Here is a 26,094-nt window from a genome sequence, read left to right as displayed (position 1 = left end):
ATTCAAGGTCAAACATTAAAATGCATTTTTCTCGGATCGTCAAAAAGCTACGTGCGACAAGTTAGCACGACAGCGTTAAGCCTTTAAAAGTAAAGGCTAAATCAACAATGTTCAAAAAGAAAATTGAGATCCAAAAATGATCAGCTTCAAATCTGGATTGTAATCAAATCGGAAGAAATAAAACAAATTTAAATGTTATTTAACAACAGCCTAAACTCACGATAGACAACCTCAAATCAGCCCCAACATATCTTAATGACTCAATTCATCGTGAAGCCGCCGCCGCCCATGGCTGGAACCGGTTACACCATTCCGCGTCAACCGCAGTCAATTGGCACTTTTTTTTTTCCTGCCTTGGGACCTCTCCACACGCACCACTAGGGAAGAGTGAGAGGACTCCGATGGACGGTTAGTCACCGGGTCTATTTTTAAAATCCCAACCCGGGGTGAGATCATTTGCCAGAGCCACCAGGTAGTTTCCCACCTTTTTGTTGGCTGGGGGAAGAAAGGAGTTCAAGGAACCTTTTTCTCTTGGAGGTGTTTGATTTTTTTTGTGATTTAAAACGTGATTTCAGAAGAGAGAGATTAGAAGAAAATATGTAAAGAAGACAGTAATAATAGTATAGTGCTATAAAATACTGACAAGAAAATCAAATAAAGATAAAACAGATCATTTGATTTTATAAGCAAAAAAAGTGATCTAAAAATTGTAATATTTTTTCTGGCCATTGTTCAACCTATCACAAAAACCAGTTGACCTTAGCAAAAATCTTTTCCCCATCTCTCATCCTCTTATCGATAAGCCGGCAACGATTTTTTCTCCTGCTGGTGAATACAAATAGCGGCAACAAGGAACGAGCTGATTGCTGATTGCAACCACCACCAGAGCTCATATCGAAGACTGGATCCGGTGAGAATTTGCAATTTCATCCTCCCTCGCAAATTGAACCTGTCAACAGCGGGCATCCGTCCGGGATCTGCCCGCTTCTGTCACGATAATGGGACACTTGTAGGTTGAATGGTTATCTGAAGTGTCGTCAAAATCTACAACATTTTAAGATTTTTTGTTTTCTAATCTAAATGATCAAATAATTTTTCTTTATTTGCTGAAAAACAAACAAGATTAAAATTTATAAAAAAAAAGCTTTAACACATCACGATAGCTGAATTGATCGGCGAGTTATTTTCCTGTTCAACAACAATTTTGTTTGGCGCGTCTGGAAATGCGCACTAGTTGTGGGCAAATATTGAACCATATCTGGTGATGAACGTGGCAAATGTTTGCACTTCCCCCGGCGTGACAATATGGCCAGTATTTCTTTCCGATGGAAATACTCCACTGAAATGGGTCACTATTGTGAACTGCAAGTTTGTACGCCGTCAGCTTGTTGCAGAACATTCTTTCGATATTGAAATGTTGAGTTATTTTCAACTGGATCCTAATTTTGCTCATGGATTTCTTATATCCGAAGAAGCTATTTGCAAATGGGCTTGAAATGATTTTTTTTTCTTTTTCTAACTAAAGCTTGGTTTTATCTTTTTAATTTTTTAACTAGGACCGGTATTTATTGTTTGGCTATTAGGGTGACAATAAAAAAATCGACATCAGGAATACCCTTTGACTCGATTCCTTAGGCAAAAGTATCTGTGCCAATTTTGAGCTAAATCGTTTTTTATCGTTGAAGTTTATATAAGGAAAATCGCAAAAATGTATGCAGAAAAACATCGAACTTTTCGAAACTGACATCAACTTCAAAAATGTCGAGTTGTGTTATTATCCCGTCAATGTTACCAGCCCCAAGTTTGGTGGGCGGCCTTGGACAGGATTGTTCCTTTCATGCAAAAAAAAAACATCAAGAAAACTACCACCGGAGCAAAATTAAAGGTAAAGCCCGTGCAAAATACAAATTATCACATTAGCTCGTAAATGGTTCGACACCGAGGCCTTCGAGTGGTGCTGAACCTGTTTTCCACCGTCGGCGTAGAACTCTCCCCCAAGGCGCCCTAGCACGGACAGGATATGAGTCCTGTTTGGAACAGGTTGCCGCCACCGGTTGAAGTGTCTTCCGTTCCGTCCTGACTTGTTCTTGCTCTTGTTCGTCTTCTTCTTCTGCGCTGGCAAGACTCCAAGGGTTGACTACAGAAGTGCAAACAGCTCCTCCTGCTCCTCCCGAGATAGAGCTAGTCTACATGGTAATTAGCCGTAATTTATGACGCCACAAATTGACAGTTATGGTGTGTGCTCTAGGGCCAAGCCTATGTCAAGAAATGTCCCACCGGGAATCGACACCGGGTTGGTCGTTGGGCTGAATGTTCATTGGCGCATCCACGGCTAGGGTGGTACGTTTGAAACGTTTTGTTTTGGTTTTTGATCAATTGTAGTACAATAACTTTTGCAAGGTCGTAAACTAGTTCTCATTGATGATCTAAACTCCAATTTAAATTCAGAAAAAACGGTTTTCACGCCAACATGAACCACCCTAATCCAGGTTGACCACAGCATTGGCACTGCTTAGTGGTGGTAGCCTGTTCTCCAGGGCTGGCGGTCTTCCGCGAACTGAATCGGGTTGTTGGAGCGCGAAAGTGTCCTTCGACGCAACGGATATGAACTGCCTGATGCCGGTTGTCAAAAGGTGGCTTCGCCAAAGGGCTGGAGTTGTTTTGGGTACACTTTTTTGAGGTGCTATCATTGCAATATATTTTTTAATTAATTTTTACTTTCAAATTGAAAAAAAACAGGCATCCTAAATCAAATTTTAAATTTATAAAAAGTTTTACTCAATATCATTTTGAAAAAAGTTGTTTTAAAATTATCATCTTATTTATTAAATAATTATGTAATTATTTATTTGATTGAGAAAGCCATAAAACCAATAAATTGCCAAATTTTTGGAATTGTTTGAGTGACTAACTTTCGAACATAATCAACTTAATGCTTTAAAATCGAATGAATTTGCAACAAAATATACGAATTTACAAAAAAAAACTAACTAAATCCTTCCTGCCTTCCTCACTTTTTACCAAACATGGGTAATATGAGTGGTTTGGACACATATTTCAGCTATTTTTTTAGGTCCAGAAAAATAAGTACACAGATATAACTTAAGTTGTCATAACTCGAGACAGGGTTGCCAGATTTTCTATTATGTGGACTCGTTGGAAAGGTCTCTTGATTACCTAACCAACGATGGGTCGGATGATGGTTCCGGACATCGTTTACATACATTTAAGTGAGATCCGGCTTCAAAAAAGTATATAAATATCACATAAGTGGTCATAACTCGAGACAGGGTTGCCAGATCTTCGATGTTGTGGACTCGTTGGAAAAGTCTCTTGATTACCTAACCAACGATGGAACGGGTAATGGATCCGGACATCGTTTACATACATTTAAGTGAGATCCGGCTTCAAAAAAGTACATAAATATCACTTAAGTGGTCATAACTCGAGACAGGGTTGCCAGATCTTCGATGTTGTGGACTCGTTGGAAAGGTCTCTTGATTACCTAACCAACGATGGATCGTATGATGGATCCGGACATCGTTTACATGCATATAATTGAGATCCGGATATATGTGAAAACACATTTTTATACATAACTTTTGAACTACTTATCGAAACTTCAAACAATTCAATAGCGATGTATGGGACCCTAAACCAAGTCGAATGCAACTAGTTCGATCAAAATCGGTTCAGCCAGTGCTGAGAAAACTTGGCAAGATTTTTGAACACATACATACATACACACACACACACATACACACACACACAGACATTTGTTCAGTTTTCGATTCTGAGTCGATATGTATATATGAAGGTGGGTCTTCGAGTCATTTGCAATCTGTGGTTCCAGTATTCATTTCCAGTAACTTAAAAGTGATCCTTATGATTGAAACGGGACTTTTTTGTAGTGCACTGCTTAGTGTTAGCTCGAGTGCTGAAAAAACAGAATGCGTAACGTGATTTACCACAACTACAACTGCACTACATTTGTAAACATACACAAAAAGAAGATTCAAGCTCAAGCATGACAATTTTTTTGTCGCTGAAGTAACTTGTTTTGAAACATTTTGGTTCCGCTTCACCCAACTGGCAGTCGCATGATTGTGATGCATGGCGGCATGAAAGTATATCAGAATCTGCATGAAATCTGTCCTCATGCATTTTTTGCGATATAGGAGTATGACATTTTTGCCCGTTACCGACAATTATCGACATTACCGACGGATTTTTGGTTGTATTTCACATAAAAAAACACTTAGCAGAACGAGGATTGAACCACCAACTTCTTGGTTATTGATCCGACACGCTACCACCGCGCCATGGACGCTTGCTGAAAAGTGAGTGAAAGAGTACCAACATATGCTTCTCTTTGGAGTGTTGCTCGGGGACGGGCCAGCTTTATATGTGTTGGTGAGAACTGCAGATCGCTGAATTTTTTACACGCGGGCAAAAATGATCTACGGGCTTGCTGCAAAAAATGTTATAAAATATGTCATTTTCTGCAGCAAATCCAATGTTGCAGATTTTGAGATATATTTTTCCTTTAGGTGTACCATTAAAATAATATGTTGAAAAAAATATTAACCGAGACTTATTTCGCTAAACCTCAAATGCTTAAAAACGCAATTTGTGATCAATTTGCATGACTGCATTTTTGACTCTCTGGAAAAGTAAAGGAGAAGAAGGCGGAGAAAGGTGTTGTTGATTCTACGTTGGTTAGCATTTTATTGGGTTGAAATCAGGGATGCCACAATGTATGCACAATGCCACACAATGCATTGCCACATGTCTGTAAAAAAGTCTGAGTATGTCTGTGCATTTGTTTAACGTTCAAATATATTTATTTAAAATAAATATATTTGAACGTTAAACAAATGCACAGACATATTCAGACTTTTTTACAGACATGTGGCAATGCATTGTGTGGCATTGTGCATACATTGTGGCATCCCTGATTTCAACCCTCTTCTTAAGATTTGTTGACTTCGATTACATCAAAAGCTCGACGCCATCGACTTTTTTATTCCTAACAAAATATTACATATAGATCGATAACAATACTTGCCACTTCTTGGTATCATTTTGCGAACAGTAGATTGGTTCCGCCTTGAATGTTCCGATTTGTGGCCGCTTTCCAAACCACTATTCTGCACCAAGGAGTTAATAATAAAACGAGAGAGTTTGTTATTTTTTCAGTGCAAGTTCTGTTATGAATAAGTTTTTCTTTTTACTCTCATTTTTTTGGGTAAATTGTTTAGTTCACGGCTTAGAAAATGCTCAAAATTTAATATTTCCTTCAAAAACACTAATAAAGTCGGTTGAAAACGGTTAAGAATACTTTTTAACGTTTATATATGCATTTTTTTCTCTTCTCTCTTTTCACCTGATATCAATTTTAGCAGTTTTTTATTGTTTTTTTCTGCTCTCGTCAAATCCCAACTTGTGTGACAAAATTATGTAATCCAATGATTTCTGAAAAAGCGATAGATGAAAGGTTCTAGTTGCTTAGTGCAAAAAATAAACATGAATTGAATTGTTTTATTAATTTTAATGAATTGAATTGTATGAATTTTAAACTTTTGAGCTTTTTAACGATTTCAAACGTTATAATACTCATCGATAGCATTTTTCTTACAATTTTTAAAGCTATTGATCAACATTAATTTGTGAATCTGAATATTTGATCAATCTAAGGAATTTTCTGAGGGATTTTGATTGGTGATCAGTCATCACCAATAAAAACGAATATTAAAGTTTTCATAACTAATTTTGATTATCCCTGACTTCACCAATTGGTCATTCCGTGTTAACACTGTACACTTTTGGATTTGACCTTCACCGATTTGGATTAAACTTGGAGGGAACGTTCATCTATTGAAAGTTAACAGAAATCCCAAGTTTGGTACTGATTGGACCATCCCTCTTGTTTTGGCACCGCCCTCTTTTTTGACGATTTTCTAAAAAACTTTTTATATTAACTTTCTAACTACTACACCGAAAGATTTTCTTTTGATTGTATTTTACAGGAAAATGTCCATGGAATTCATTAAAATAAAATATCAACCCAAAATATAAATAATAAAATGCCTTCCAATATTGTTTCTTTACATTTTATGGATTAACGTGATTTTCACCCATTCCTTATATTTATATATTAGGATGGTTCGAGATGTTCGATTTTTCAGAGCTTGTTTTTTTGATTACTTTTAGGCTCCTAAACAACTCCCCGAAATCTGGGAGCGATTGGTTGCGTCCACACTTTGCGCATTGCATTTCAATTTTGTATGGGATTTAGGGTATTTGTCCCTATTTTGGGCCTAGTACCTATTTTGCTTAATTCAGCGAAATTGAGCATTTCACCAAATCTGGCAGGAATCTGCCACTTGAGAATGTTACTTGCAGTCATTATCTTCATTTTGGTGGACAAGAATAATTCACTTTTTCCTCCTAAATTAGATATAAAGCAATAAAAATAGCACTCTTCACTTTTTTCTTGGCGAATCGCTAGTTGCCCATCAGTTCGAAAACTTTCACCACTTTTTCTTACCGCTTGTTGACGCTCAGCGTCACGGCTTTCATCGCTCAGCACACGAATGAGAGCCGTTCCCCGAATCTCCAACCACCGGCAATATGATTTTTTGGTGGTTTGCACAATCCCGTTGCAAAAACAATCACTAAACTGCCACCAAATCAATAAAATAACTGATTAAAGTTACTTCGCCCATTTCGTAGAGAATTACTCTATATTCAGTCCATTTGACACTTCTACAAATTGTGACAGTGTGGGTGCGCTTTTCACAAGTTACAGTCTTTCTTGCATATTACGGGCTTGTTGTTTGGCTACGCAACAAATGTTTAATTATGTTTAAAACTCGTTAAAAATTATTTACATCATGTACAAGCCAAATGCAAGTGGAATCAATCATTCTAATGTTGATTTGTGGCTTAAAACATCACAATGATTTAGCATTTTTGTCGACCGAATTTGTACGGCTGTACTGTACGAGCTGGGGCTGAACCGTACGTCAAAAAAGTTCGCCACGTGCTTCGAGATTTCAACCAAACAGAAGGTTGGCCGAAAATATGCACAAAGAAGGTCGTATGCTAGAAGCAATATCCCCAAAATAGGGACAAAAAATGTTTTAGTTTCTCGGGCTTATACAGAAATATTAGGTATTTTCGTCAAAAATGTGTTTAATAGCATTAGCATAAAAAACCAACTTATTCATGTAATACAAGCAAGGCTGCCTATAGCAGCCTTTGAGAATACATCAAATTAAAAGTGCGCTCGGCTTAGTAGGCCCAAAATAGGGACAAATAGCCTAGAATGGAAAAGAAACCATCTGTTTACATTTTAATTTTTATCATTTTTTCCACTAATTTTTTAAACCAGCACAACAGCGTTAAAATTGAGAAAATTCTCTAAAACTTTCCCGAAGAAAGCATTGTGCTATCTTGCTCCTTTCAAAAGATACAGCGTGCTCAAACCTGGTCTAAAACGTGATTTCCGAGCAAAAAACACATTTTAGACTAGTTTTGAGCACGCTGTACTTTCTTCGAGAAAGTTTTAGAGAATTTTATAACTTTGAACCATATTGTTATTGATAAAAATCTAAATGTAAAAAAGAGGGTTTTCCATACTAATTCCCATACAAATTGAAATGCAATGTGTAAAGTATGGACGCAACCAATCGCTCCCAAATTTCAGGGGGTTGTTTTGAGGCCAAAAAGGTATCAAAAACAGTTTGTTCTAATTTGATTCAATCATTTTTATTATTTTGTCATGTATCTACGAGCCAGTCTAATATTTATTTTATTTTATCACCATCGTGTTCCCCGGGCGATTTTACATAAGAATCAATGATCTCCACCCCTTAAAATTAAAAACTCTGAATTTCTTTTAGAAAAATAAGAAAAAAAATCTTCATCGTTTAAACTGTTGATATTGATGGCTAGGGATTAGGTGTCCCCGGGACTCAAGTCTCCCACTATCCCCTACTTTTTCCACAAATACTTATGTAAGGACCAGGTTATCTACCGATTCAGGATCCGGAACGTACGAATAGTTCATGATTTACTGTTTTTCATCTCTCTGCGATATCATTTCAATTGAAATTGAGCGAAAAAAACATTCTAAAAACTCAACTCCAGCCTGATCCAGAACTAACACCATGACAACCGCCAAAGGATAAGGAATTTGGAAGACGTAAATTGTTGATGCTTGACTTGTTTTTTAACAGGATGAGGGAAAATCTCTACCGTGTCCTCAAGAAAGTTTCGCTTGTAGTTGGGTGGTTTATTGGGAAGGTGGTCTTGACGTTTTTCTCTGGCCCATCCTTACCACTCATCCACCAGGAAGTACATGCTTTGGTTTTGTTGTCGGACTGCTTAAAGAAATATAATATAAAGAAATATAACTCCTGCGAATGCAACTCCACCGAGTCCACCGCAAGTCACAATAATTACATTATTTCCATAACAACACGCATCGCTCCCGACACCGTCATCAGCAGTCGAAAAACGCCGCAAATATTGCGCGTGGGAAGTCATTTAACTACCCATCATCATCCAGTTCGCCTCGGCTTATTTCGCTCTTTGATCGCACAACGCCCCAGAGATCGAGGCGTGTGGGGATTCGCGCAAAGTTTGTTTACACGCGCGAAATTAAATTTTCTCCCGTCGCGCGAAAGCAAGCTCGATATTTTCCGAGCAGATACGGGGCACGGTACGAACATGGGTGAGGATGTGGGTTTTCGCTCTGATGAACTTACAGTAAATTTTAACGTTACAAAACGATAAAATATATTGTCATTTTGACAGTGTTTTAACAGTAGACAGCATCGTTTTTTAAGATAATTTGCGTCGTATTTTGGGATTTTACCATAAAAAAGGGGGGTTGTTATGCACCGGTACCATAAAAATTTCGAAATTTTTCCATACATTTTTCCAAATACGACGCATTTTACTGTTAATCTAATGTTGCATTTTCATCCAAAAACTCGTCCTGACTATAGAAAACATCATACATTAATAATAAAAACAGCAAGCATTACAATGCATTGCACAGTCAATTTACAGTTCTTCATGGTTTTTTATCTACTAAATGATGCGGTAGAAACTATATGCGGACAATAAAACTAATAAGCATTACAATGAATTACACAGTAAAATTATTGTTTTTCATGGTTTGTTCCCTACTAAATTGTACTGTGACAACAATATTCGGACATTAAAATAAAAAGTAAATACAGTATGTTTAAAGTACTTTTATAATATACATTGTAATTTATTTACATTCAACATTGAATCACTTTGGTTTTTTTTTCAATTGTTAACTGATAATGTCTCCTCCAGAGTTTAGCAAACACCAACACGAAGCCGCTTTCTTTCGCTTTCGATCTCGATCGCGACCGATTCTTGTTTCTACTCGGATGGATGATGTCATGGTGCGTTTAAACTGACCACCGGTTCCTTTTTGTCGACTGGAGACTCCGGATTGATTTGCTGGTTTCGTTAGTGCTTAAAATGAGAAGACAATTAAGTAAAGGATAAAATCAAACATTTTTCATAATGCTGAGTACAGTCATCCCACATATTCGGAACACCCACAAATTCGGAACACTTTTATGATAATTTGTCAATAGCATGCCTAAAGTAGCTTTTCTGTCGACCTTACTATTTTTAGAACCTTCATTTGGACATTATCTTGCTATTTCACAAGTAAAAGTAGTACTTTTTGAACAAAAACTTCATTCCAAGACTATTTTGTTCAGAGCAGCAAAACACTGCCTTCAAATGGCCTGTTTCATAATTGTGGGATGTTATTGTGCCTCCCACAATTGTGGAACACCTGCATTTAACTGATATTTTCACAAAAAAAGTTATCAAACCACGTATAATACATCACCAAGCTTGAGTTTCATTGGTTTCAATGTGTGAAGTCATTATTTGGTAATAAATATGTACTCCTGGAGAGATCCAAAGTTTGTTTACATTCGTAAGAAAAAAGTGTTCCGAATTTGTGGATTTCAAGGGTCAAAGTAATTCTTCAAAAACTTCATATAAAATTTTAAATTTGCAGATGTTCGATACAGCATTCGAAAGATCGCAAGAAAAGCTTTCAAATGAAGGTAAAAGCGAGTCATTAAGTTCAATTATCGATTTGCTATGATTTTTTGAACATTGGCCGATCTGGAAACCGTTCCGAATATGTGGGATGACTGTACAAAGCTCAGAACGAACGCGGTAAAAAAAAGTTGCGCAAGTTTTATGCTCCCGCTCGAGTTGAACCTGCACAAAAACTTCGTAGGTCGGTGTTATTTGATTCTTAAATTCTAAAAATAATTAAGTTATTAGATTCCAATATTATTATATTAAAAAATTATAATTAATTCAAGACATTTTAAAAAAATCTGAATTTCCAAATTATTTTTCTAAGATTAATTAATTAATTAATTCTTAAATCTTAAATTCTTAAATTCTAAAATTCTAAAATTCTAAAATTCTAAAATTCTAAAATTCTAAAATTCTAAAATTCTAAAATTCTAAAATTCTAAAATTCTAAAATTCTAAAATTCTAAAATTCTAAAATTCTAAAATTCTAAAATTCTAAAATTCTAAAATTCTAAAATTCTAAAATTCTAAAATTCTAAAATTCTAAAATTCTAAAATTCTAAAATTCTAAAATTCTAAAATTCAAAATTTCTAAAATTCTAAAATTCTAAAATTCTAAAATTCTAAAATTCTAAAATTCTAAAATTCTAAAATTCTAAAATTCTAAAATTCTAAAATTCTAAAATTCTAAAATTCTAAAATTCTAAAATTCTAAAATTCTAAAATTCTAAAATTCTAAAATTCTAAGATTCTAAAATTCTAAAATTCTAAAATTCTAAAATTCTAAGGTTCTAAAATTCTAAAATTCTAAATTCTAAAATTCTAAAATTCTAAGATTCTAAATTCTAAGTTCTAAGTTCTAAAATTCTAAAATTCTAAAATTCTAAAATTCTAAAATTCTAAATTCTAAAATTCTAAATTCTAAAATTCTAAATTCTAAAATTCTAAAATTCTAAAATTCTAAAATTCTAAAATTCTAAAATTCTAAAATTCTAAAATTCTAAAATTCTAAAATTCTAAAATTCTAAAATTCTAAAATTCTAAAATTCTAAAATTCTAAAATTCTAAAATTCTAAAATTCTAAAATTCTAAAATTCTAAAATTCTAAAATTCAAAAATTCAAAAATTCAAAAATTCAAAAATTCTAAAGTTCTAAATTTCTAAATTTCTAAATTTCTAAATTTCTAAATTTCTAAATTTCTAAATTACAAAATTTCAAAATTTCTAAATTTCTAAATTTCTAAATTTCTAAATTTCTATATTTCTAAATTTCTAAATTTCCTAATTTCAAAATTTCAAAATTTCAAAATTTCTAAATTTTTAAATTTCTAAATTTCTAAATTTCTAAATTTTTTAATTTCTAAATTTCTAAATTTCTAAATTTCTAAATTTCTTAATTTCTAAATTTCTAAATTTCTTAATTTCTTAATTTCTTAATTTCTTAATTTCCTAATTTCTTAATTTCTGAATTTCTTAATTTCTTAATTTCTTAATTTCTTAATTTCTTAAATTCTTAATTTCTTAATTTCTTAGTTTCTTAATTTATTAATTTCATAATTTCATAATTTCATAATTTCATAATTTCATAATTTCATAATTTCATAATTTCATAATTTCATAATTTCATAATTTCATAATTTCATAATTTCATAATTTCATAATTTCTTAATTTCGTAATTTCTTAATTTCTTAATTTCTTAATTTCTTAATTTATTAATTTCATAATTTCATAATTTCATAATTTCATAATTTCATAATTTCATAATTTCATAATTTCATAATTTCATAATTTCATAATTTCATAATTTCATGATTTATTAATTTCTAAATTTCTTAATTTCTTAATTTCTAAATTTCTAAATTTCTAAATTTCTAAATTTCTAAATTTCTAAATTTCTAAATTTCTAAATTTCTAAATTTCTAAATTTCTAAATTTCTTAATTTCTTAATTTCTTAATTTCTTAATTTCTTAATTTCTTAATTTCTTAATTTCTTAATTTCTTAATTTGTTAATTTGTTAATTTGTTAATTTGTTAATTTGTTAATTTGTTAATTTCTTAATTTCTTAATTTCTTAATTTCTTAATTTCTTAATTTCTTAATTTCTTAATTTCTTATTTTCTTAATTTCTTAATTTCTTAATTTCTTAATTTCTTAATTTCTTAATTTCTTAATTTCTTAATTTCTTAATTTCTTAATTTATTAATTTCTTAATTGCAATAAAACAATGTGCAAAAAAAAAACAAATGAAACACAACATTAATTACAACATTACTGAAACGTTTGTTATTTTCAATTGCATTCAAATTGTTTAATTTATTCAACAAAAACATTGATAAATAGGTACTACACGATTTTTTTGTACTTCACGATCTGTTCTTTTTCGTTCCTGCTTACCCGGTTGTGTTGGGAATGTTCCCTTGGTGATCATCTGACCCATGTGCGATGATGTTCCTCTATTATCTGATGATTGCGGCCGGACTGGTACTCCCCGGCAGGACAAATTGGGCCACACGCCATCCACGATCGTCCATGTAGAAAAGCCAACTTCTTGGCGATCTTGTCGAGTGATTCTGTTGCGGCTTTCCTCGTCCAAATCGAGCGTGAAGTTCACCCCTTAGGCAAAATGTTCCCTGTTGAATAGAAACACAAAATGATCGTATTGTTTTTGCATACAGCAACATAACCAAACTTTTCGGCACCCTCAGCAAACGTAAATCAGTACAAACATGCTGCCGGATCTCTTCCGGAAAAGATCCGACAGCAATTTTGTGTGGTTTACGTTGGTTGGGAGAGTCGAAAAATGAAGGCAAATCACTTCTTGCATCAGCCAATTAGGTTTTACGCCGACTCGAGTTTTAGGTTAGAAATTTGACAGCTTGCCTGTACTGTTTTCATTTTTTACACGTGTGTCATTAAAAATGTGTGTGCGTGTGCGCTCGTGATGTCAAGCTGTGAAACCTAATTGTATTTGCGAGAGTAACACAAAAAATCTTTTCGGCATCCTCAGCAAATGTCAAATCAGTAAAATTGCTGCCGGATCTTTTTCCGATCTCTCCCGGAAAGATCCGGCAGCAATTTATTTGACGTTTGCTGAGTGCGCAAAAAGATGAACAAATCACTCCATGCATCAGCCAATATCCAAGCAGCTCAAGCAGGCAAAGGAAAATGTATGCCGTTGGACGGGATTCCGCCCTCCGCAAATATAACGCACCTGAAACTTTCGTTGTTTTACAGCAAACACCCGGCGGATGTGTCCAACACCAGGAACGCATTCAGAATCCTGAGGCCAACCGCTGGATGTTCCTTTTTCACGAGCACACGCGATTTACCGTTGAAAATTTCGGTTAACACTGCGACCGAATACAGACACTAGACAGGATCTGACAGGATCGAGCACGCGCGATTGAAAAACTTTGACAGCTCAACTATGGTGCGTTCGTTTCAGGAGCGTCGCACGGGTTCAGTGTAATGGTGTGTCCGTTGCAAGAGCGTCGGCTGCACAGATTAAGTGTCATGTTAGGTTCGTTTGTTGATCCTTATTATTTATTTTTCGAAAAAAAGTTTAAATTTTTAAATGTTTAAATGTTTAAATGTTTAAATGTTTAAATGTTTAAATGTTTAAATGTTTAAATGTTTAAATATTTAAATGTTTAAATGTTTAAATGTTTAAATGTTTAAATGTTTAAATGTTTAAATGTTTAAATGTTTAAATGTTTAAATGTTTAAATGTTTAAATGTTTAAATGTTTAAATGTTTAAATGATTAAATGTTTAAATGTTTAAATGTTTAAATGTTTAAATGTTTAAATGTTTAAATGTTTAAATGTTTAAATGTTTAAATGTTTAAATGTTTAAATGTTTAAATGTTTAAATGTTCAAATGTTTGAATGTTTCAATACACTCAACCCCCGGTGGTTGGTCACTTTTTCGTTTGAAAAAAAAAAACAAACTAAAAAGTGATAAATTGTCACTTTTTACACGACGCTCACGCACACTATCAAAACGAATGTTTGGTAGTGTATGTGAACTCCATGTAAAAGGGGTGTCAAACTAAAAAGTGACCCCATTGGTTTGACAACAGTTGGTATCAAACCGTCGGAGTTTGAGTGTAATAAAATCAAAAAATATAAAGTTTCAGAGTATCAGCAATATAAAGTTCAGAGTATCAGCAATCAAACAACATTTAATTCTTAAATGTAAAAATTTCGAAAAAATCTAATATTTTTTATGTTGACATATATTTAGTATTATTTTACGAATATTTTATTACTGAAATATTTCTATTTTCGACTCTTTTGATATTTTAATATTTTTTTTTTAATATTTCAATGTTTTAATATTTTAACATCTTAATTTTTCAATATATTTTATAAGAAAATAGTTTATTTTTCTAGTATTTCAATACTTTTCATATGAAAATAGTTTAAAATTTTAATATTTAAGCACTTTAATATTTTAATAATTTGATTTTATTTGATTTGAGCTTGTCAAAATCGTTTGTAATGTTTTGTATTCAAAATATAACTCGGTTTTCAATACTTTATTTACAAGATTCGCAATATTAAAAAAAGTTACACTACGTAACTATAACATTACAATGAAACTTACTGTAAAAAAAAATTGGAAAAAATGCATTATGAGATTTCCAATAACAGAACCATAATATTTGCTGTAACCATGAATTTTAAGGTAGCTCTATCGTCATTCCAATAAAGTTCGAAAAAGTCAACAATAAACTTACCATAGATATTATAACATCTATTGTAACTGCATGATTTTAACAGTGCAAATCATCATATAATTTTATGCGGGTGGCACAAGCCTGGAAAGTCTGGCTTCAGCAGTAGTATGCGGCAAAATTCAACTTTTAATCTCCGGTTACGCACAGTGGGAGCTGTTTTGGGGAAGTTTAACTCCGAATCTTAGTTCAAATAAGCCATATTTGGGTTAAGTTGGTGAAGATAACTGCTCAAAAATTAAAGGAAAAAAAATTATAATCATAGTCAAAGTAAAACTCTATTAAAAATCATTGAAAATCATTGAAAACCAATAGATCTGCATAACCCGGTGTACAGCGTTTCGCACAAAGAATCATTTGAACAGTCGTTGATGCTTTTTAAACATCAGCACTTGAGCACGCAAGTTACAGTTATGTTTTACATTCATCCGGAAAATGCAAGGGACGTTTTCCCTTAGAATCACCTGGGCAAGCCATAAAGCTAACAACATGTTAATTCCCCTTGGAGTGAGCAAATCGTCGTCGTGACCTTCCGCTGCAGAAAACGGTTTCCATTGTTCCCTCAACTTCCTAATCGCAACCAGAAGAGCTTTTTTTCCAGTGCTGCCAACATCAGCTGGAAGGCACAAAAGAGCACGCGCTTGAAAGCTTCTTGGCCATGATGACGGAGCTCAAAGTGCGGGTGTCCGTTCGCGCTCATTGTTCTTTTGACTTTTTTTTGCTGGGATCTGCACGGACGGAATGTGCTTTGTGGACGCATTCCCAACTCCCATCTCCCTCTCCCTTTGCTAGGACATATTCCAAGTGAAAGGAGAAATGTGACACTTGCATGCAAACAAACTTACAACCGATCCCACAGAAGCGGTGGGTATGGTTTATGAAGCACTTTGTGAAATCTAGATGCAGATATTATCGTCAAAGATTAGTTGCTAGAACGGATGGAAAATTTCTGAAGATTCTGATTTAGATTAATTTTAGTGAAATCGTTTTCATGAAAACTGAAATTGCGAGCAGCTTCTGATTATCTGTGTTCAACCTCTGAGACAACAACTTAACAACGCACTAGAGGTGGATACTTCCCGTCTCAAATTTCCCTTTGAACTATCTAACGAAACGTGACAGGGAAATTATGTAGAAAGGTAGTGCCAGGTGAGTTGTCATTAGAGGATTTATCTCTTGGAAATAGACATAGTTCATTTGGATTCACTTTCAAAGGAATTAATTACTATCATTGCCTCAACTTTACTGCAATGAAGATTGTTTTTCTGAGCAACCTGTGTCCTTCTAAATCAAAGTTGACTCGTTGCATGACGAGTTTCAATTAAAATTAATTAAAATAGAGAAATTCCAAATAACAGTGCATTATTATCTAGTAACCTACAGCTCTATTCGGGTATTGCCTCCGTCACATTAATCAAAATTCACGACAAGAGGTCTGCAATTTCTTAAATCCTGCCAAAAAGCGATATCTCAGTACCAGGTTGCAAGATCTTCAATATTCAAGATCTTTCAAAAGACTTCCCATTTCATTCACATTAGGTCTGAAATGTCCCTTTTGTGGTACGATAAATCATGATAAAATTGTCAGATCATAAATTGTTAATTTTTCAACAGCAGTAGCGGAGTTTTACATATTTTCAAGCTATATAAAATTATGTTTTACAATTCCGTCGTGAAACTAATTCCTTTTCCTGTAATTCTTGAACGACGAAATAGCCTACTTTTCTGTACCAAAAATCACTGAATCGAATAGTGACCCTTTTTAAAACAAATGCTGAAAAGTTCTACTTTTCAGCACTGAAATGGATGCTGAAAAGTTAAACTTTTCAGCACTTGTTAGGAAAAGTTATACTTTTCACCATTTTTTGATTTAAACGATTCATTGACTGCATAGGCATTTGTCTTAGAATTCTGATCAAAGGGTGTTTATCGGAATTGCAAAAAAAACGTTGTATGGAAATCGTTGCAAAACTTGTTTTTTTCATCATAAATGTACGACTCGTGCTGAAAAAATAATATTTTTGCACCGTGTTGCATAAACTACTATTAAAGTTATATTAACTAATTGACTATGGCCAATAAGCAATGATTCAAAATATTGAAAGCTCTCACACACACAGCTAAAAAAGTAGTAATCCAGCTGCGTGTAAAAGACCTGGGTGTAAAATAAATATTGCATTATTTTATGCAATTTTATGTGATTTTACACCATGAAATATGTAGCCCATCAGTATGGAAAACCTACTTGACCGAAATGTCAAGCTCATATATGCGATTATCCTTACAGCTTTTCATCGGTCTGATGGCCGAGTGGGCTAAGGCGCCAGTCCTTACCGTTGGTGCTGGGTTTGAATCCCGTCGGTTGCAACTTTTTTTTTGTGATTGCAAAAATTGTACATGCAGTGTGTTTAAAGTGTTTATTTTGACGAAGGCGATGTGCATGCTTTTGCATGCGATTTTACCATCGGATTTTTTGCTGTGCAGCTAAAAAAGTAGTAATCCAGCTGCGTGTAAAAGGCCTGGGTGTAAAATATATTTTGCATTATTTTATGCAAATTTATGTGATTTTACACCCTGAAATATGTAGCCCATCAGTATGGGACACCTACTTGATCGAAATGAAAAGTCTATATACGCGTTTATCCTCTCAGCTTTCCATCTGTCTGATAGCCGAGTGGGCTAAGGCGCCAGTCCTTACTGTTGGTGCTAGGTTTGAATCCCGTCGGTTGCAACTTTTTTTTTTGTGTTTGCTGTGCATATACAATTGATAACACTAAAAAAAATTGAGTAAGAAAAAGCCAATCAAACTATACTGTCATCCACATCTCTTAATAAGGCTACCAACTAATTTTTTTCTTACCATACGGATTTTCGACCCACTTCGCGGATTTTTAACAGGCCGGAATTTGTGTAGGGAATTTCACGCATAATACGGATTTGTATGGAATTTTAACAATTTTTGAACATTGAACTGTTTTTTTGATTTTTTCAAAGCTTTTGATAATAAGACATTTTAATTTAACTGTGAGTTTGATTTAAACAGGGAGAGTTTTCCGGGTTTTTCTCAATTCAAAATTGATTATTTATTTTATTATTTTTTTCATATGTTAATAGGACCTTTTAAAAAACAGTCTAGAATTGTTCTTTAAGACATCCCTTACTAAATATATTTATCCATTGAAAGATCCAAAAAACGAGGTTGACTTTATAGCTTTCAGCCATTTATTTCGTGCCTTGGACAAAGTTGTAGTTATGGATAAGGGCTTTACTGAAAAAATTTGATAATTTTTTTTTTATTTATTTTTTATTTTCTGATGTGTTTTAGTGGGAACTAAATGTCAACTTTTCAGAAATGTTCTGAATAGGCACAAAATCTTTGACCGAGTTATGAATTTTTTAATCAATACCGAATTACTCAAAAAAATCGAAATATTGTTCTCAAAAATGTTCAACTTCTTTTTTCGATATAAAATCAAACTTGCAATAAAAAAGTTCTACAGTGAAATTTTGAAAAAGTACGATATTTTCAAGTTATAGCCATTTTAGGTAACTTTTTTGAAAATAGTCGCAGTTATTCATTGTTTAAATTAAGTGCCCATGTTTACTCACTTCAGAATTTTTTTTTTGAAAATCTGAGTAAATTCTCTATATTTTGCTTTTTTGAACTTTATTGATACGATCATTAGTTGCTGAGATATTGCCATGCACAAATTTGAAAACAGGAATATTGATGTTTGCCAAGTCTCACCCAAACAACCCGCCATTTTCTAATGTCGATATCTCAGCAACTACTGGTCCGATTTTCAATGCTGAAATTTGAAATGTAAAACTTTTCGATAATTTTAAAAACTATATTTTTGAAATCAAAACTAACATTTCAAAAGGGCGTAATATTGCATGCTTAATATCAAAACTTAAAAAATATTGTTTTCGTAGAGAATTGGTCAAGATTAAACTATGAACAAAACATTTAAAAAAAATCACTGAATATCAAAAGAAGGACTGAAGTTATTAATTTTAGTTCTTAGTTTTAAATTGTGTAAGCTTAATTTTGTTATGCAAATATGGATCGTGAATTTCAACTATTATTTTCATTGAAAAAGAGCAGAAAATTACACAAAAGTTCACCAATAGTTTCATAGTAAAGTAAGTTTTATAAAGGTTTCTGATTATTGCAAGTTGTAATCCATTGACATATAAAATATTTTTGAAAAAAAAACAACTCCCTGGTTTTCGGGCCAAACATAAACTTTTATTTTTATAATCAATAATAACTGTCCAACTTAAAAAAGGCGTAATTTTTTGTTTGAAAATATTCTTCTCTTTTTTGCAAGAGCCACATTCTTTTCGATTTTGTCCTTTTTGGTCGTATTTGATCCGTCTTGGGGTCCCACTAACGTCATGATTCGAAATCCGGACACTTAGTACCATAATATTTTTGTTATAGCTGGCAAAAAATCAGGTAATGAATTGGAAATGTAGAAATATCATCAGAATTTAGTATAAACAGTCAGTTTTAAGAGAATGCATGCAAAATATGTCTTTTCTAGCAATTTTTCATTAGAATTTGAAAATTAAAATGACTTGTTGTGCTTCGAATCCCGGACACTGTTAAAAGCTGATTCGAAATCCGGACACTTTTGCTCCGAATTCCGGACACTCGATTTTGTTTATGAATCTCACAAATTTGGACTGAAATGTTAGTGAATGGCATTCTTTAGGTCACAAATAAGCTGTTAACATCAAAACAATCGATAGTTTATATAAAAATTTGCTAGAATTTAAGGAAATCAAAAACATAAATTTCTGCTTTGCCTTCCCGGTGCTTCGGACGCCTATGAAATATTTCCGTTGAAATGTTTCACATTTTTGGTAAACTTATAATTTTATTTTATTTTATTTTTTTGGCATTAACTACATCGTTCAAACAAATTTTAAATGAAAGTTGATGTTAGAATTCATCAAATAACACAGTTTTGACATTCATAATGCGAACTTATATCCAAATAAATGATAAAACAAGTTGAAGTGTCCGGGTTTCGAAGCGTCCGGGAATTCGAATCATGACGTTAGTCGATTTAGAAAATTGTGATGTTTAGTTCACACTTTTAAAACGTTATGCTAAAAAAACGATTTGAGCTAAAGGTCCCTGAAAAGTAATGATATTTCTTAAATTTTGGCCCAAAATGAATTATCCCAAAAAATCTTTTGATGTCATTGCCAAGCCCCAATTAATATTTGCCTGACCTTTCAAATGTTACCCGGACCATCACGTCCCATTAACATGAGAAAATTGGAACGCGCACCGTGCGTTTCATTCATTGCCCATTCATTGATGGGTCGACCTTTGCGCCGTCGAGCCGTTCTGCAATGATTGACCTTCGACAGCGGCAGTCTGAGCTATTCAGTTTGCCACCCACCCACAGCATCACACACAGCTCGAGGCTCTTTCAATTTCCCGCGTCGTGTTCCACTCACCATGTGCTTCAAGACCTTCCGTGGGAAGTGGTGGCACCGTTCGCTGTCTCACTGCATCGGTTCTGATGTCTCCATCCAGCAGAGTAGTAGCAGGAAAATCAAAACTTTTCCCGGCCCGGAAAAGTGGCAAACTTTGCAACCTCCTTGACTTCTTCAGCTTTCAAGCCTAGTTGCACATCTGCTTCTTCGTTTTCTTCGTTTAGCTTGAAAAACGCTCACGCTTGAACACTCATTCAATCATTCAACGATTCTTTCACCTTGCTCACTTTTGATTGATTTGCTTCCCCCCTTCGGCTGACGACTATGCAAAATACACCTCGACCGACTCTTATTCACGACATGCACCCACCACGGAGATCGGCACTATTTTAAACAAGCTGTTTATTTTCCCCCAGCACGTCATCAAAATAAAACAAGTATTTTAAGAAAACAAACACACACTCACAAAACACTTGCCCCTGAGACAAGTGCGGACTGTTCGTCACTTCGTCGGGACAGGGTTATTCAATTTCATTCAGCCAAACCTCACCCCCTCAAACGGATTACACTTCTTCTTCTTTCTTTCTTCCTTCCCTCAACGTAATCTTCCTCGAAATCAAACACACGAACCGCCCGGCAATCGCACCCCGTACGGTTTGTCTGGAAACCAGTCCGGAACCCACAGCAGCAGGACTGGAATTACCGGTGTTGCCGTCGCGATATCACGCAGCGTTCACGAGTGTCTTCTTCGACGGCTTGAGACGCGACGAACTTCACCTCTCTCATCTATCCGGCCGGTTGCATAACGCTCAGGCCTCGCGCTCTTCCAGCACAGGATCAGACGGAGCTCGGAGGATCGGTTCTAGCGACTCGAAACGGTCAGGTTCGTATAACCGCAACTGCCGCAAACTGCGGCTTAGGACTGCTTGGGGAAGAGCGCTAAAAATAAATCGCTGAAAAAAAAGGAAAAAAAAATAAACAGAGATATGAGAAGGAAGAAATACGGTGCGGTTCGAGACAGAGAGCAAACGAATGAAGTGGACGGGGATTTCTTGCTGCATGCACGCATATTTTATATGAAAATTTATTTGCTTCAGATAAAAGAGTTGGGAAGTGCCTAGCCACCAGTTGAGGTCAGATTTTGCAGGAATGGAGTGGAGGAACTGATTTGTTGTACATGTTTTGGAAGATGTTCTGGAAAACTACAGTTAAAAGCAAACTGTACCTTTTTTTGGTTCAAAATTGATTATAAACATCATAGGTCAAATTACTACTGTATAATAAAATAATATAATAATAATAAAATTAAATTTGCAATTAAAAAGAACTAAGATGTATTAGTAAAGTGTGCCATATTAAAGATAGGATTGTTTCAACTAATTAAACTCAGTGTCCCTGAGTGTCCATTTTTGTAAATATTAGTTCAAAAAATGGAAAACAGGAAAATTAAAGGTTTTGAATAGGACTATTTAAAAAAAAACTAACTTAATCCACCTATGTGGTTGAAGCCTTCCTCACTCATTACCATCAATGGCTGTACACAAATTTCATCTATTTTTTAGATCTGGATTAAAAAAGAACATAAATATCACTTAAGTGGCCATATCTCGAGTCAGGATTGCCAGATCTTCAATGTTTTAGACTCGTTGGAAAGGTCTTTTGATAACCTAACCAACAATGGGTCGGATGGTGGATCCGGACATAGTTTACATACATTTAAGTGAGATCCGGCTTCAAAAAAGTACATAAATATCACTTAAGTGGCCATATCTCGAGTCAGGATTGCCAGATCTTCAATGTTTTGGACTCGTTGGAAAGGTCTTTTGATAACCTAACCAACAATGGGTCGGATGGTGGATCCGGACATAGTTTACATACATTTAAGTGAGATCCGACTTCAAAAAAGTACATAAATAACACTTAAGTGGCCATATCTCGAGTCAGGATTGCCAGATCTTCAATGTTTTGGACTCGTTGGAAATGTCTTTTGATAACCTAACCAACAATGGGTCGGATGGTGGATCCGGACATAGTTTACATACATTTAAGTGAGATCCGGCTTCAAAAAAGTACATAAATATCACTTAATGGCCATATCACGAGTCAGGGTTGCCAGATCTTCAATGTTTTGGACTCGTTGGAAAGGTCTTTTGATAACCTAACCAACGATGGGTCGGATATTGGATCCGGACATAGTTTAAATACATTTTAGTGAGATCCGGATATATATGAAAACACATTTTTATACATAACTTTTGAACTACTTATTGAAACTTCAATCTGTATAAAACTCGATCTATGGGACCCTAAACCAAGTCGAATGCAACAAGTTCGGGTCAAATCGGTTCAGCCAGTGCCGAGAAACATGAGCTAGTTTGTTGGTCACATACATACATACACACACACATACACACACACATACACACACACATACACACACACATACACACACACACATACACACACACACATACACACAGACATTTGTTCAGTTTTCGATTCTGAGTCGATATGTATACATGAAGGTGGGTCTACGATGTTTTTATACAAAGTTCATTTTTAGAGCAGGATTATAGCCTTACCTCAGTGAGGAAGGCAAAATACACAAGAAAATAAATTTGCTGACTTTTGCAAAAACCTCAGCAACTAATGCTCCAATTTTTAGTGGTCAACAAATTAAATATTTGAAATTTTCTGATCTCCTCGAAAAACATATTTTGGAGATGTTTAAGTCTTGAATGCGAAAAACTGTTTGAAATGTCTTTTTTTAATTTCCTTCTTTGCCCCGAAAATATTTTATATATTTCACGATCCACAATGTTTCGACAGTTAACAAACAAAAAATAAACTTTGCGATTGTTCCGTCGCTGTATATTAACAATTGATGAAAAAATATATTAAAGAAAAATTGCAAGCGACTAAATTATTTTACAAAAATGGGATTTGAAAAATCATAAATTTTATCAGATAATGGTTATTTACATTCTTTTTCAAACATACAGAGAGAAAAAAAAACTTTTTAAAAACAAACAGAGGAAATTCGTTCATAAGATATTCCTCACAGAAAAAAAGATGGTAATATTTATCAGGAAATTGTGACAGAATTTGTGTCAAAAATAATGTAATATTAGTGTACCCATACAGAAAAAAAGTTGAATTTAGGAATGTTGAAAATTTGGTAGGTTGAATATTACCTCTTTTTTGAGTAATATTACATAAAAAATGTGTAAAACTGTGAATCTGATCAAAAACTGATGAAAATTCATCATTTTCTGGGGTGAAATTATTCATTTTTTTGCCACCAAATCTGTCACCATTTCCTGATGAATATTACAATAATTTTTTTTTTCTGTGTATCAAGCCAAGTTTTTTGTTTCAAATTTGCAGAAATAAACCAGAAATTGTTCTGCAAAGGCTCTAAAACACATATTTCGATCAGAGGCTGTATATAAGCAACCGCTGTGTAATCTTCAATGTCTTTGAAGCAAATTTGTAGAAAATTTGGTGATCTTTTCGAGAACATTTTTTTTCAACTGCACAGAATAAAATGATGGTAATATTCATCAGGAAATGGTGACAGATTTTGTGGCAAAAAAAATATTAATTTTACCCCAGAAAATGATGAATTTTCATCAGTTTTTGATGAATTTTCATCAGGTTCACATTTTTACACATTTTTTTATGTAATATTACTCAGAAAAATAGGTAATCTTCAACCTACCAAATGACTTTTACTGACAGGAAAAAAAAAGTTTAAATCAAAAAATGAATAATAGGTGGCTGCAACATGAAAATGGTGCACGATATCAAATTTAAAAAAAGGACTTCTAAAAAAAAAATTATGTTTTTTCAAAACCAAAGATTTAAAAAAAAATGCACGGCCAAATTGATTTTCACCAACTTATGCCATAGCTAAAAGCGTGCCATTTACAAAAAATAGATTTTTTTAAATTGTTTATATCCTCGGTCCAAACCTAATCGCAGCATCTAAAACGACCTAATAAAAATAAGTTGTGAAGCAAAAAAAGCTTATATTGTGCAGTTAAAGTTTTGGTGTAAAAAGTCGAATTAAATAAAAACGGGTAATTTTTCAGAGTGCAACGTATTTTTTTCTCGAAAGCCTAAGCAATATCTTCAAGTTTGCCGAAGACAGCAAATTGATCAGAAAATCTGTACTCAAGAAACATATTTTTGAATATTTTCATAGCATTTTTGTATGAACAAAAGCCAAAATTGTATGAAGAATTACGGAATCAACGCCAAACTTAGAGTATATTTGGGTAATTCTCTACCAACTCACACGAAATCGGAAAAAGTTGTCCCGACCCCTCTTCGATTTAAGTGAAACTTTGTCCTAAGGGGTAACTTTTGTCCCTGTTCACGAATCCGAGGTCCGTTTATTGATATCTCGTGACGGAGGGGCGATACGACCCCTTTCATTTTTGTGCATGCGAAAAAAGAGGTGTTTTTCAATAATTTGAAGCCTGAAACGGTGATGAGATAGAAATTTGGTGTCAAAGGGATTTTTATGTAAAATTAAGGTGTATTCACATTATACCGCATCCGCAGCCGCATCCGCACAAAATTTGACAGTACGGACGCACAGTGCGGACGCGATTTCTCCAATGCATTTCATATGCAGCTATTCACACTGTTCCGCATCCGTATCCGCAGTACGGATCCGTATACGGATGCGAAACAGTGTGAATGGGAACATTTGAAATGCATTGGAGGAATCGCTTCTGCACTGTGCGTCCGTACTGTCAAATTTTATACGGATGCGGCTGCGGCTGCGGATGCGGTATAATGTGAATACACCTTTAGACGCCCGATTTGATGGCGTATAACTCGTGATGTTTTTGAGCAAACCCCTTATGTTTGTACATCAAAATTTTTGTAATTGTTGTAATTGCTCTACAACTTTGTAGAACATTGTTACAATCTAAAAAATAACACTGCAAAGTTAGAAAAAACATGAAATTTTAAAATTAAATATTTTGTTCTAAATGAAAAAAATGACCCAATGAAGATTTGAAAAGAACATTAAATTTTCCATAAAATGACAGTAGTCAGGCAAGTACGTTTGTCAAACTGCTTCTGACTTAATTCCCTTTGGCCATTTGTCACACTTACAGCAGAGTGTGTCAAGAAAGCACGGTCAGATCGAAACTTGTTTCAAATTTAGAGTGACAACAACAGACGGAGGCTTCTTTTCGGTTTTTATTGAATATCTCAGGATTGAAATCGAATTTTGGGGACCTGTGAAGGCTGCTCAAAATGGCGTTCCTAACTAAATTTGGCCCAAAATGCTCGAGCGACAAGATAACGCGATGACGGCGATGTAAACTCACATGAAACCAAACAAACTATTTTATGCGAATTTTACGACTTTTCTTTTCAAACGGATAGTTAGTTTTGTTGTGGAATGGTAAGCTGCTATTTTGAAAAATAAAGTATAAAGCAAATAAAAAGGCAAACGAATCTTGAAATTTAAAAAGAACCAAGTTTTGTTCTTCAGAAATTGCGATCCCAACTTCGCTCCAAATCCCTAATGATCCGCCGAAACTTCAGCCCCATGTCCCGTCTCGTTCGCTAATCAACCAAAAAAAAACGCCTCTTCCTGTGTAGTGTCCAAATTTTCAAGTTTCGACTAACCGTTCGCAACGTTCGCTGGCTGATCCGACCAATGTCGTGATCAACTCGTTTGCGCGTTTTGACTTATTTGCCCAACCCATACACATCTCTCAGCTACAGAGAGAGAGAGAGCGAGAGATACTCCGGG

At 34.2% G+C, this 26,094-nt stretch overlaps 1 protein-coding gene across 3 annotated transcripts in view; it reads right to left on the bottom strand.

Annotated features, from left to right (window-relative positions):
* LOC6042529 (receptor-type guanylate cyclase Gyc76C) overlaps nucleotides 1-26,094 on the bottom strand; it is a 152,961-nt gene that overhangs the window by 83,701 nt on the left and 43,166 nt on the right. For 2 of the 3 annotated variants that reach the window (XM_038258301.1, XM_038258302.1), the window contains exon 2: nucleotides 20,334-20,710. The gene's annotated coding sequence lies outside the window, so the exon portion shown is untranslated. Of the gene's footprint in view, nucleotides 1-20,333; nucleotides 21,266-26,094 lie in introns of all 3 variants that reach the window. The other variant, XM_038258300.1, reaches the window with a different exon arrangement.

The sequence above is a fragment of the Culex quinquefasciatus genome, chromosome 2, assembly GCF_015732765.1.
Source record: "Culex quinquefasciatus strain JHB chromosome 2, VPISU_Cqui_1.0_pri_paternal, whole genome shotgun sequence".
Taxonomy (NCBI): Eukaryota; Metazoa; Arthropoda; class Insecta; order Diptera; family Culicidae; genus Culex; species Culex quinquefasciatus.
Note: the sequence above shows the minus strand (reverse complement) of the source record. Positions and strands in the feature narration are given on the sequence as shown.